Genomic DNA, 9,992 nt, shown 5'->3' with positions numbered 1-9,992 from the left:
TTTAAATCAGTATGTTGTTAGAGTTAAGTGATGTGAGCGTCTGCCGTAAAAGTCCCAGTGAGTTAGTTGTTAATATACAACCCCAATCCCGAAAAAGTTGGGACAGTAAGGAAACTTAAAAAAAAAAAAAAAAAAAAAAAAAAAAAAAAAAAAAAAGCCCAAACAAAAAGTTATTAGAATTTTCAATTCACCCTGTACTAAACTGAACATACATTATTAACACATTATTTGATGGTTTACTTTTTGAAAATATACACTCATTTCAAATCTAATGACTGCAACACACAAAAAGGTCGGGACATTCGACTGTTTACCACTGTGTAACGTCACCTTTTCTTTTAATAACACTTACTAAGAGTTTGGACGCTGAAGACACCAGTTGGTTAAGTTTAGCAAGCGGAATTTTCCCCCATTCATCCATTATGCATTTCTTCAGCTGCGCAACTGTACGGAGCCTTTGCTGCTTTATTTTGCGCTTCATAATGCACCACACATTCTCACTGGGAGACAGGTCAGGACTGCAGGCAGGCCAGGCTAGCACCCGCACTCTCTGATTACGCAACCATGCGCTTGTAATCCGGGAAGAATGTGGTCTGGCGCTGTTCTGCTCTGGATGGCAGCATATGTTGTTCCAAATGTGTACATATATTTCTGCATTAATGGTTCCCTCACAGATGTGCAAGTTACCCATGCCATGGGCACTGACACACCTCCATACCATGACAGACACTGGCTTTTGGATCTGATGCTGATAACACCTTGGATGGTCCATTTCCTCTTTGTTTAAATGCAAGTCAAAGTATATTTACAAATCACTCCTCTTTGTTTTTATTAGCATTTTCCATACTATCCCAGCTTTTTTGGAATTGCAGTGTAGTTTGCCACTGTAAATTTACAGAATCACACTAGCTGAACAAGAGATCCTACATGAAATAATATTATGCTTGTATGATATGTCAGTGCTAATTAAATAAGTGCTAATTAAAGGAAGTAAGTAAGAGTATTTAATGGAATTGCCTGCAATGGTTTGCATCTTACAGTACCTGTGGCACCGCTTGTGTGCTGCATATCTCATTCACCCCACCCATAATCAATGCAAAATATAAAATGGAATCAATGTACACAGGCCATCTCTCTCAACTCTTCTCTGTGTTTGTTGATAAGCACATCACGGTCCCTGTTATCTACTGATTTATGCAAAGCTGTTGAATAAGCAATTTTACGAGGGTCATTTCCATTTAAAGTGACATTGTTAGAATGCAATAAATCAAACTCTAGAGTGGGAGAATGTCACTTAAAAGGATGATATAATAAAGCAGAATACTCAAGGAAGGCCCAGAGACCACAAACAAGTAGAGAGTCTTTGAATAATAAGTGAACCACAATGGAATTTGTTTGCATTTTCCAGTGTGTGTAGAATTAATGAGATTTTCAGTTGTGTTAGGGGTAATGATATAGCTGTGGGCCTCTCACTGTAGCATGACATATGGTTTCTTTAAGTGTATGTTAAAGACACATTGACCCTGGAGTGTCCTGTGGTGTATTCATAATGAAATGAAATGCTTATAAACTCAAAATACTTTGAAAGCACTCTTCTTCTGGGCACTGTGAAGACACACAGTAATCAGTAATGTAAAGAATTTTATTTTTTTTAGCTTTATAGGATTGATTTCACTGCAGTTCTCATGGCTGATGTAATCAAAGGTTATTTAATAATCCTTACATACACTACCAATTTTAAGAGTTTGCAGAAAACCATCACTGTCTACACCTTAAAGTGTTATAACTTTAATTAAATCATTCATTCTTCAGTAAAATTAATCTTAACTGTGGTGAAGTGTAAATTTCACTGAAATAGGGTTTGTTTTTATGAAGCATGTGATTATAGCAGGGGCTAAACACTAAAAATTCACTTATATTATACAAGATTGCCTATTTGGGGGCTGCACATCTTTCACGGTTTGATCGGTAGTGACATAAACAGATTATAATAGCTACAAGTCATATAGTTAGGGGTCAAAGATTGTTTTAGAGAAGGTTTTTACATGACAATTGGGGATGTTGAATTTGACAGTTAATGTAAAAAGTAAATAACTTGCATCCTGCTCATGTTAAGTCTTCAGTTTGAGTGTTTGCAAAGCTAATGGTGTATTTTTTCCATCAAGTATAAAATGAGTCCAAGGAGTCTCAGGAATGAAGTATTCCTTTTAAGAACAACTGCTTTTACAGGACCCTTTAAGTAAAAAGCATTTCAGTTCGCAATGACCCTACAAATCTCTGGTACCTTTAAATCACCCTGTGTAAGGAATATCACTCCAGTATAGTCAGAATGTTGCACCACTTAAAACTGGCTTAAGACCACCTCACCCAACATCACGGCCTGACATTACTAATGCTCTTGTGGCTGAATGAACACAAATCCCCACAGCCACACTCCAAAATCTAGTAGAAAGCCTTCCCAGAAGAGTGGAGGTTATTATAACAGCAAAGGGATGGATGTGATGATCAGGTGTCCGCAAACCTTTGCAGTATAGTGTTATGATGATAGCATTTTTTTTTACCCAAGAATCCATTTATATATATATATATATATATATATATATTTATATATATATATATATATATATATATATATATATATATATATATATATATATATATATATTTATATTATAACTTCAATAATAGACATTATCAAAATGCCATTGGAATGTTTGTCAAATGCTATAGATTACATTACTGCTACCTCATGCACTGGGACATGATTTTACTTTATCAAATATTTTCTTGTCTTATGTGTTACTTTACTGCTTTCTGTCATTCACTTTCTCACTGTGACTCCTTTGGCATGTAGCTCGGTTCCATGATGGTATTATTATTCATCATCTGGTGGCCAGATTATCTATAAAGCAAAGCAGAAAAAAAAAATCATCAAGAACTACGCTCAGATTTTAAAACAGATGTGTTATAAATAGCACATTATGTGTTCATTTTAACACAATCAGTGTGTTAGTACATTTTTACACATGCTGTGTGTTAGTACATTTACCACACACTGTGTGTTAGTACATTTACCACACAAAGATGTATTAAAAAATGAACGCAAAAATAACAGATGTGTTGTTTATGCTTTGTTCCCCTACAATTATCCTAAAACACTATTTGTTTGCATGCTAAAATTCTACTAAAAATGCTCATGAAATGCACAAACAATTGCATGAAATTCAGATGACTTTTATTGAAAACATTAAAACACTTGACAGATGTAATATTTGTAGTTGATGCATCTTGTTGCAAATCTCTCGGCCATTTGGGACGACAAGAGTCCCACTCCCTTCTATATAAAAAGCTGTAAAAGAGTGTTAGTTAGTTGTTATCTACAAAATATAAACAATTGCCTTTGGGCTTTAACTGAGAAACTACGTTACAGAATCCCAAATTGTGTAATTTTGGAAATGTGACCACTCTCCTGATTAACAAATGGTGCTGCAGACTCACCAGGAAAATCTAGCTAATTTGCGAATATTTATTTTCCTGCCTTTAGTACCTCACTGCCAATTTTTTTTTCACAACCTAATTAAGTCAACCAACATTACAGAGATAGTGGAAAGCATTACAACCTACTGTAACCCCATGCTCTCTTTTTGTCATGTTGTGAAGAACTTTTGGCCTCAAAATTACTGAGCTAGCTAAGTTCTGTTAGCCACTGACTGTCTGCACCTATTACCCAGCATTAACATTCACCGAATACATGAAGAAACCCATACTCCTAATGCTAATTACTACAGCTTGCCTTGTCCAAAACACTTGCTAAATGTAAGTAACGTTAACCCACTCTCTGTATTGCATCATGGTGAATAACTGTAATGCTAGGTTATTGTTAACTTTCAAAAAGGGAATGGGATTGTCTGACTTTACCGCAAGCTGTAAGCCAAAGTAATGTTCGTTACTCAAGTAAGCGTAAGCTCAATAAGCATCTAGGTTAGCATCACTCATCCCTACTGTGATTGGTGACAGCATCCAGCTAGCTTAATACAACTCAGACCCTCAGATAAGATGTAGACCCAGAGAATTATAGAATAACCTCGGTCTATATTTCACAGCCAACATAAACATTACACTAGTAGTATAACACCAGCACTGAGGAAGCAGTAAACGATATTCACTTTTGAAGCCGTAGCGATAGGTAAAGTTAATTATCACTTGCTGAGTTACTGTTTTCCATTGAGTACATTTTCGAGAGCTCCCTGCCTAAACATCACAAACTTGGCCAGGCATTTTCAGCAACATTAACGCTAAATAGTTCTGAATGCTAACTTACCTGTGGTCATTTGGTTTCCTCGCCTCAGGACTCCGACTCCGCTGTCACAATCAAACAGTCAAAGCAACAAACATTCACTTTGAGGCGAGTTTATATTTGAATGATGACATCAGCAGCGCAGTTCGCAAAGTGATGGGACAATAATTTAACACATGTTATGTTGGTCAATCATGTGAATTTTTTCCCATTTTTTAAACACATTTACTGAATAATTTAACACGTGTTGAAACAGTAATAACAAAAAGTGTGTAGGATATTAACACATCAGATATAAATATTCTGAAAAGTTTTTTAAGGTCATTTTCTGCCGATTTTCTTGCAGTGTTTTTGAATCTAGTCTTTTTGAAGGTGACTCTAAGAAAGTTCAGTGATTCTTCAATATCCCATGCTTCAGTGAGATGAGATCCTAAACTTGACCTTAATGCAAATGACCGTTAATGCTGTTCAATTATTGTGACGGAAAAGCAACTTGGATGCTGAAAAAGAGACATATTTTCTCAGGTGCACCAACAGCATAAATCAATCGACCCAACTTGATTTGTGTAAACATTCCAGGGTGGTGGAGGTGGTATAATGGTGTGGGGAATGTTTTCTTGGAACACTTTGGGCCTGTTAATACCAATCCAATCAATCATCACTTGAATTCCACAGCCTATTTGATAATTGTTGTTGACCATGTGCAGCCCTACATGGCTACAATTTACCTTCCAACGGCTAGTTCCAGCATGATAATGCACCATATCACAAAGCAAAAGTCATCTCAAACTGGCTTCATGAACATGACAATGAGTTCAGTGTTCTTCAGTGGCCTTCCCAGTCACCAGATTTGAATCAAATAGAACACCTTTGGGATGCGGTAGAACTGGAGAGTCACAGCATAAAAGTGCACCTGAAAAATCTTCAGGAATTGTGATGCAATCATATTAAGATGGACCAGAATCTCAAAGGAATGTTTCCAACATCTTGTGGAATTCATGCCACGAAGCTTTGAGACTGTTTTGGGAGCAAAGTGAAGTCCTACCCAGTATTGGTACAGTGTTCCTAATAAAGTGTTTAGTGAGTGTATAGCTCAAGAAGCCCTTTGAAATGGAAGTAGTGATATTGTTGCATAAAGGACTCCATTTGATGTTCTGCACATCTTCTACACACCTTCATGGGTAGATTAAAGATATCTGGAAATAATATTGTCCTAGGAGAAATGTAATCGTAGATAGCTTCTATTTGACATTTAACTAGTAAATACTGAATTGAAGATACAAGAAATTTATATTGTACTGGTTGTTTTTTCCATGGTGAGATTTTGGATAAAATGGTCATGCCTGGTTAAGATTTGATCTCTGCTTTGTATCTCAGGCAGTAATGAGATATTTGGCTGATACGTTATGATAAAATTTTTCCTTTTGTGTTCACATTATATTTTGGTTGAGTTTGTTTAATGATATAATTGATGTTTATATTTAGGTTTCAATAGTGCTGATCTGGGAATGTTCTGTGTTAGTATGTGTTACAGGGTCCAGCTCTTAGGTCTGCAGTGCTTCAAGTTAAATTAATACAGTATATCATCATCATCTATAGGGTTAAACCCTATATTAAAGGGTTATTAAAGTCCTAATCTTTGAATGGGCTTAATTTCATTATGTGTGGTAGCTGGTGCACACTACTGCAGAATCATTTGACTGAATTGAATTGCACAGAATTGCAATACTACCCAATTAACACACTAAATGGTTGAGTACAGTTTACTATGCTTTTCCTATGCTGCCCTCATGTGGATGTCAGTACAGACTCACTTACTTTACCAAAATCCTTTATCTGTTAGGAGTAAAACACTTAAGCACTCCATTATAAAATCAAAACAGAAACAAACAGGAGATAGCTCTAAGACTTCATTGTCATTCTTGCAAAAAGAATACTGCCACTTTTTAATACTCCCCCCCCACCCCACCCCCCGGAAAAAAAAATGTGTGTGTGGTTTAACAATTTAACAATTAAAACATTTATATGCCACGACTTCATTAAGGTTATGTGCTGTTTATGTCACAGACTTTTTAGTGGCAATATGTGTCAACATTGTCTCAACTTTTCTATTTCTTAGTAGCAGAGAGTTCTTTCTGTGTTGGTTCCTGATGTACTCATCAGTGTATGCTTTGGCAGACACTCTCTGTCTCTGTCTTGCTCTGTCTCTCCCTCATACTCTCTCTCTCTCTCTCTCTCTCTCTCTCTCTCTCTCTCTCTCTGTGTGTGTGTGTGTGTGTGTGTGTGTGTGTGTGTGTGTGTGTGTGTGCGCGCGTGTGTGTGTGCCAATGCATCTGTGCATAGACAGCCTCTGTGTGATCTGTCTGTCTATCTTTGCTGTCTGATTTCCCACAGCTTTCCACTATTCATCAAGAATTTTTGCTGTGTTGACTTTGTATTGATTTGGATACAAATGCAACACCAGTTAGTGGTGACTTCAGTTTTGGAGCTGGCAACTTAGTACAAAATCGAAGAATAAGCAATATCAGTGACAGCCATATAAATAACATTAATTTGAAAATCCTTTTAATGCACTTTCAAGAAAGAATATGAATACAAGTCATTACAACCCACTGCTAAAAATATGTAAATGATTGCATTATGTCACCAAATGTAATATGCACTTGTGTGGTGTAGTTCTGCAATACTTCACTGGGGTAGATTGACAAGCTTGGTTTTATAGTGTGCATGTGGTATTTTTGTCCATATGTTTTGGGGGGGTTTTTTTCCGAAAGGGCACAGCACTGCCAACACTCTGCCCTGTTTCTACACATGGCAAGCGAAGAGAGAACTGACGTGTGCTTGCGAACACTGGCGGCTCTAAATCTGCTAGCATCAGAAACTTTTTAATCTGGCAAGAGTGTCTAACTGCAGTCAAGTCCAGCTTGCCACCTGTTTGGCTCTATTGAGCAGTATAGAGCAGCACAATTTTCACTTCATTTGATTCAACTTAATGCAGCTTTTTTTCTCGCCTTTTTTAAATTAACACAACAACTGACGTATGTTATATTAATGCCACTGTGACGCCTTTAATATAATTTTTATTGTTGGGTTATGGACATTTATATCATTAAATCCCTGCTGTACTACTTCTACATACCTACCTTCCACCTATGATTCCTTACACAGACCCAATGAATGTATAAAATGTGTATCTGTGTGCATGTATATACTGTACGTACAGTCCCCTCTGAAACTATTGGAACATCAAGGCCAATTCATTTGTTTTTTGCTGTAGACTGAAGTATTTGTGAGATTTGTGTTTGAGATCAAAAGATGAATATGGAAAGAGAGTTTAGATTCAAGATTGTTATTTGTCACATACACTATTACATACAATGTACATATTGTATATATAAATGTGTAACTTGTAGTGAAATGAAAACCTGGCCTACTCCTCTTTAGACTGTGCATTAAATACAAAATTAAAATGAAAAAAGATCAGCATGAATTCAAATAATAATAATAAAAAAATAAGATAAGAGATAAGAAATATGCAATATTTGTACAGGAATGTGCAAAACGGGATGTACAAAATATGCAGTATGTTACATGTAGTAATGATGCAAAGTGCAGTGTGTGGAGTGTCAGTAGTCTTTATGGAGTCCTAAGGGATCTATGTGGTGGACATAGCGGTGTTGAGGAGTCTGATGGCCTGAGGGATTAAGCTCCTCCTGAGTCTCTCAGTTTTAGCCATCAGACTAAGGAAGTGCTTGCCTGATTGCAGCAGGCTGAACAGACAGTTACTGGGGTTGGTGGGGTCCTTGATGATTTTAGCAGCTCTTGTGTGTACTACATTGTCTGGTGTAGATGTCATGCAGAGAGGGGTGAGCAGACCCGGAGGTGCACACAGCTACAGATGTGGCTATTAAAAATGCGAGTCGAAGGAAAGATTTCATGTAGTATCACGCGGAATCACGCTAATGCTGCGGGCACAGGAAATACAGGACCAGTAGGGGGCAGTCATGTTTCATTTCAGTAAACACAGCTTGCTAGTAGATACAGTAGTTCTGCTTAGACATATACTGTATACACATGTATTCTTTTACCAACCAAATGGTGCTGTTTCTTGTACTGTAGTCCATGATCTGCTTGTGCTTGGCCCATAGATCTTTGAACCTCTATCAAACCGTTTTGCAACAAGCAGCAGAGCACATTAAAGATTGTCGAGCCTGAAAAATTGGAATGTGTGGTCGGTTAGATTAAAGAAAAAATATTACATATGGTTTACATAAAATATTAGGTTTCTCATCAACACACGATAAACCTAATTTAAATAAATTTCTAATTACAAGCGTGAGCGTGGTCGAGTCACGTAGCGTATAGGAAACTACACGTGTCATGCTGGTCTCCCATGTCCATGGAGATGTCAGGGAGATCCCTGTCACTGAGGTCCTGGTCTCTTACTCGGCTGGGCAATGGTCACTGCTCATCTGGCTAATCCCTGAGCTCCCAGTACCACTGCTGCTCAGGCAGGACTGGCCTGCGTCCCTCGCACCGCTAGCCATTGACAGCACAAGAAGAAGAGGCCAGACGCCACCACAGCCCGGGTCTGGCCAGCCTACAGGGCCCAAGATGAAGGGGATGCCACCGGACGACCCTCCACAGGTGAGACACACCCACCTTCCATCCCTGTCTCCTCTGTGTTCCACCAGGTTGCTCGGGAAGGGAACCTCAGGTGTGAGCAAAAGGAGGATGCATGACTGAGACACTGCTGGAGCCGGGTGCATCTGATTGCATCTCCTTGCAGCCTACTTCCTAGTGTCTAACAGGCTTCTATATTCAGGACATACTGTAGAGGCCAACCCTTTGATCTCCTGATCATGCCATGCCCCAGAACCTGGCCCCTGATCCACCTGGTCCACAGCCACCCCCTCCAGGGCCACCTCGGGGTCCACAACACCCTGGCAAAGCCCACACCCCTTATCCCACTTCCTATTGTTGGCGTACTCTTCAAGTCTGCCTGGGGTCATGAGTACATCTTAGTGATCCTTGATTATGCTATCAGGTAACCCGAGCCAGTCCAGCTGTGGAAAGCTTCCTAGGACATTGTAACAGACTAAGGTATGCCTTTCATCTCTAAATTAATGAGTGATCTCTGTTGGCTGTTGCAGGTGAAACACCTTCAGACCTCCATCTAACACCCCCAGACAGACAGCCTGATGGAGTGCTTCAATCAAACCCTCAAGCGGATGCTCCGACGAGTGGTGGAGGAAGAAGGCTGAAGCTGGGACTTCCTCCTTCCCTCCACTCTCTTTGCTGTCTGGGAGATGCCTCAAGTTTCTTCAGGATTCACACCCACTGAACTACTCTTTGGCTGGTGACTTCAAGGACTGTTTGATGTGGTATGCAAAGTTTGGGAGGAGCAACCCACTCTGTTCCGCTCCTTGTTGGAGTACGTGTAGGAGATGCAGGAATGGATCAGCCGGGTCATTTCAATCATCCATGAGCACATGGAGGCGTCGCTGCGAGAACAGTAGTGGGCCTATAACTGACTAGCCCAGCCCTGGGAATTCCAACCAGGTGACCAGGTGCTCCTGTTACTCCTGAACGCCTCGGCTGGTGCCTGCTAAAACCACAGAGGAAGAATTTGGAGGCGGTGAAAGGGTATCTCCAACCCACATCAAAAAAACAGGTACGTGAATTTTTGGGGATG

The sequence above is a fragment of the Ictalurus punctatus genome, chromosome 14, assembly GCF_001660625.3.
Source record: "Ictalurus punctatus breed USDA103 chromosome 14, Coco_2.0, whole genome shotgun sequence".
Classification (NCBI taxonomy): domain Eukaryota; kingdom Metazoa; phylum Chordata; class Actinopteri; order Siluriformes; family Ictaluridae; genus Ictalurus; species Ictalurus punctatus.
The sequence above is the reverse complement of the archived record's forward strand: the minus strand, read 5'-3'. Positions refer to the sequence as shown.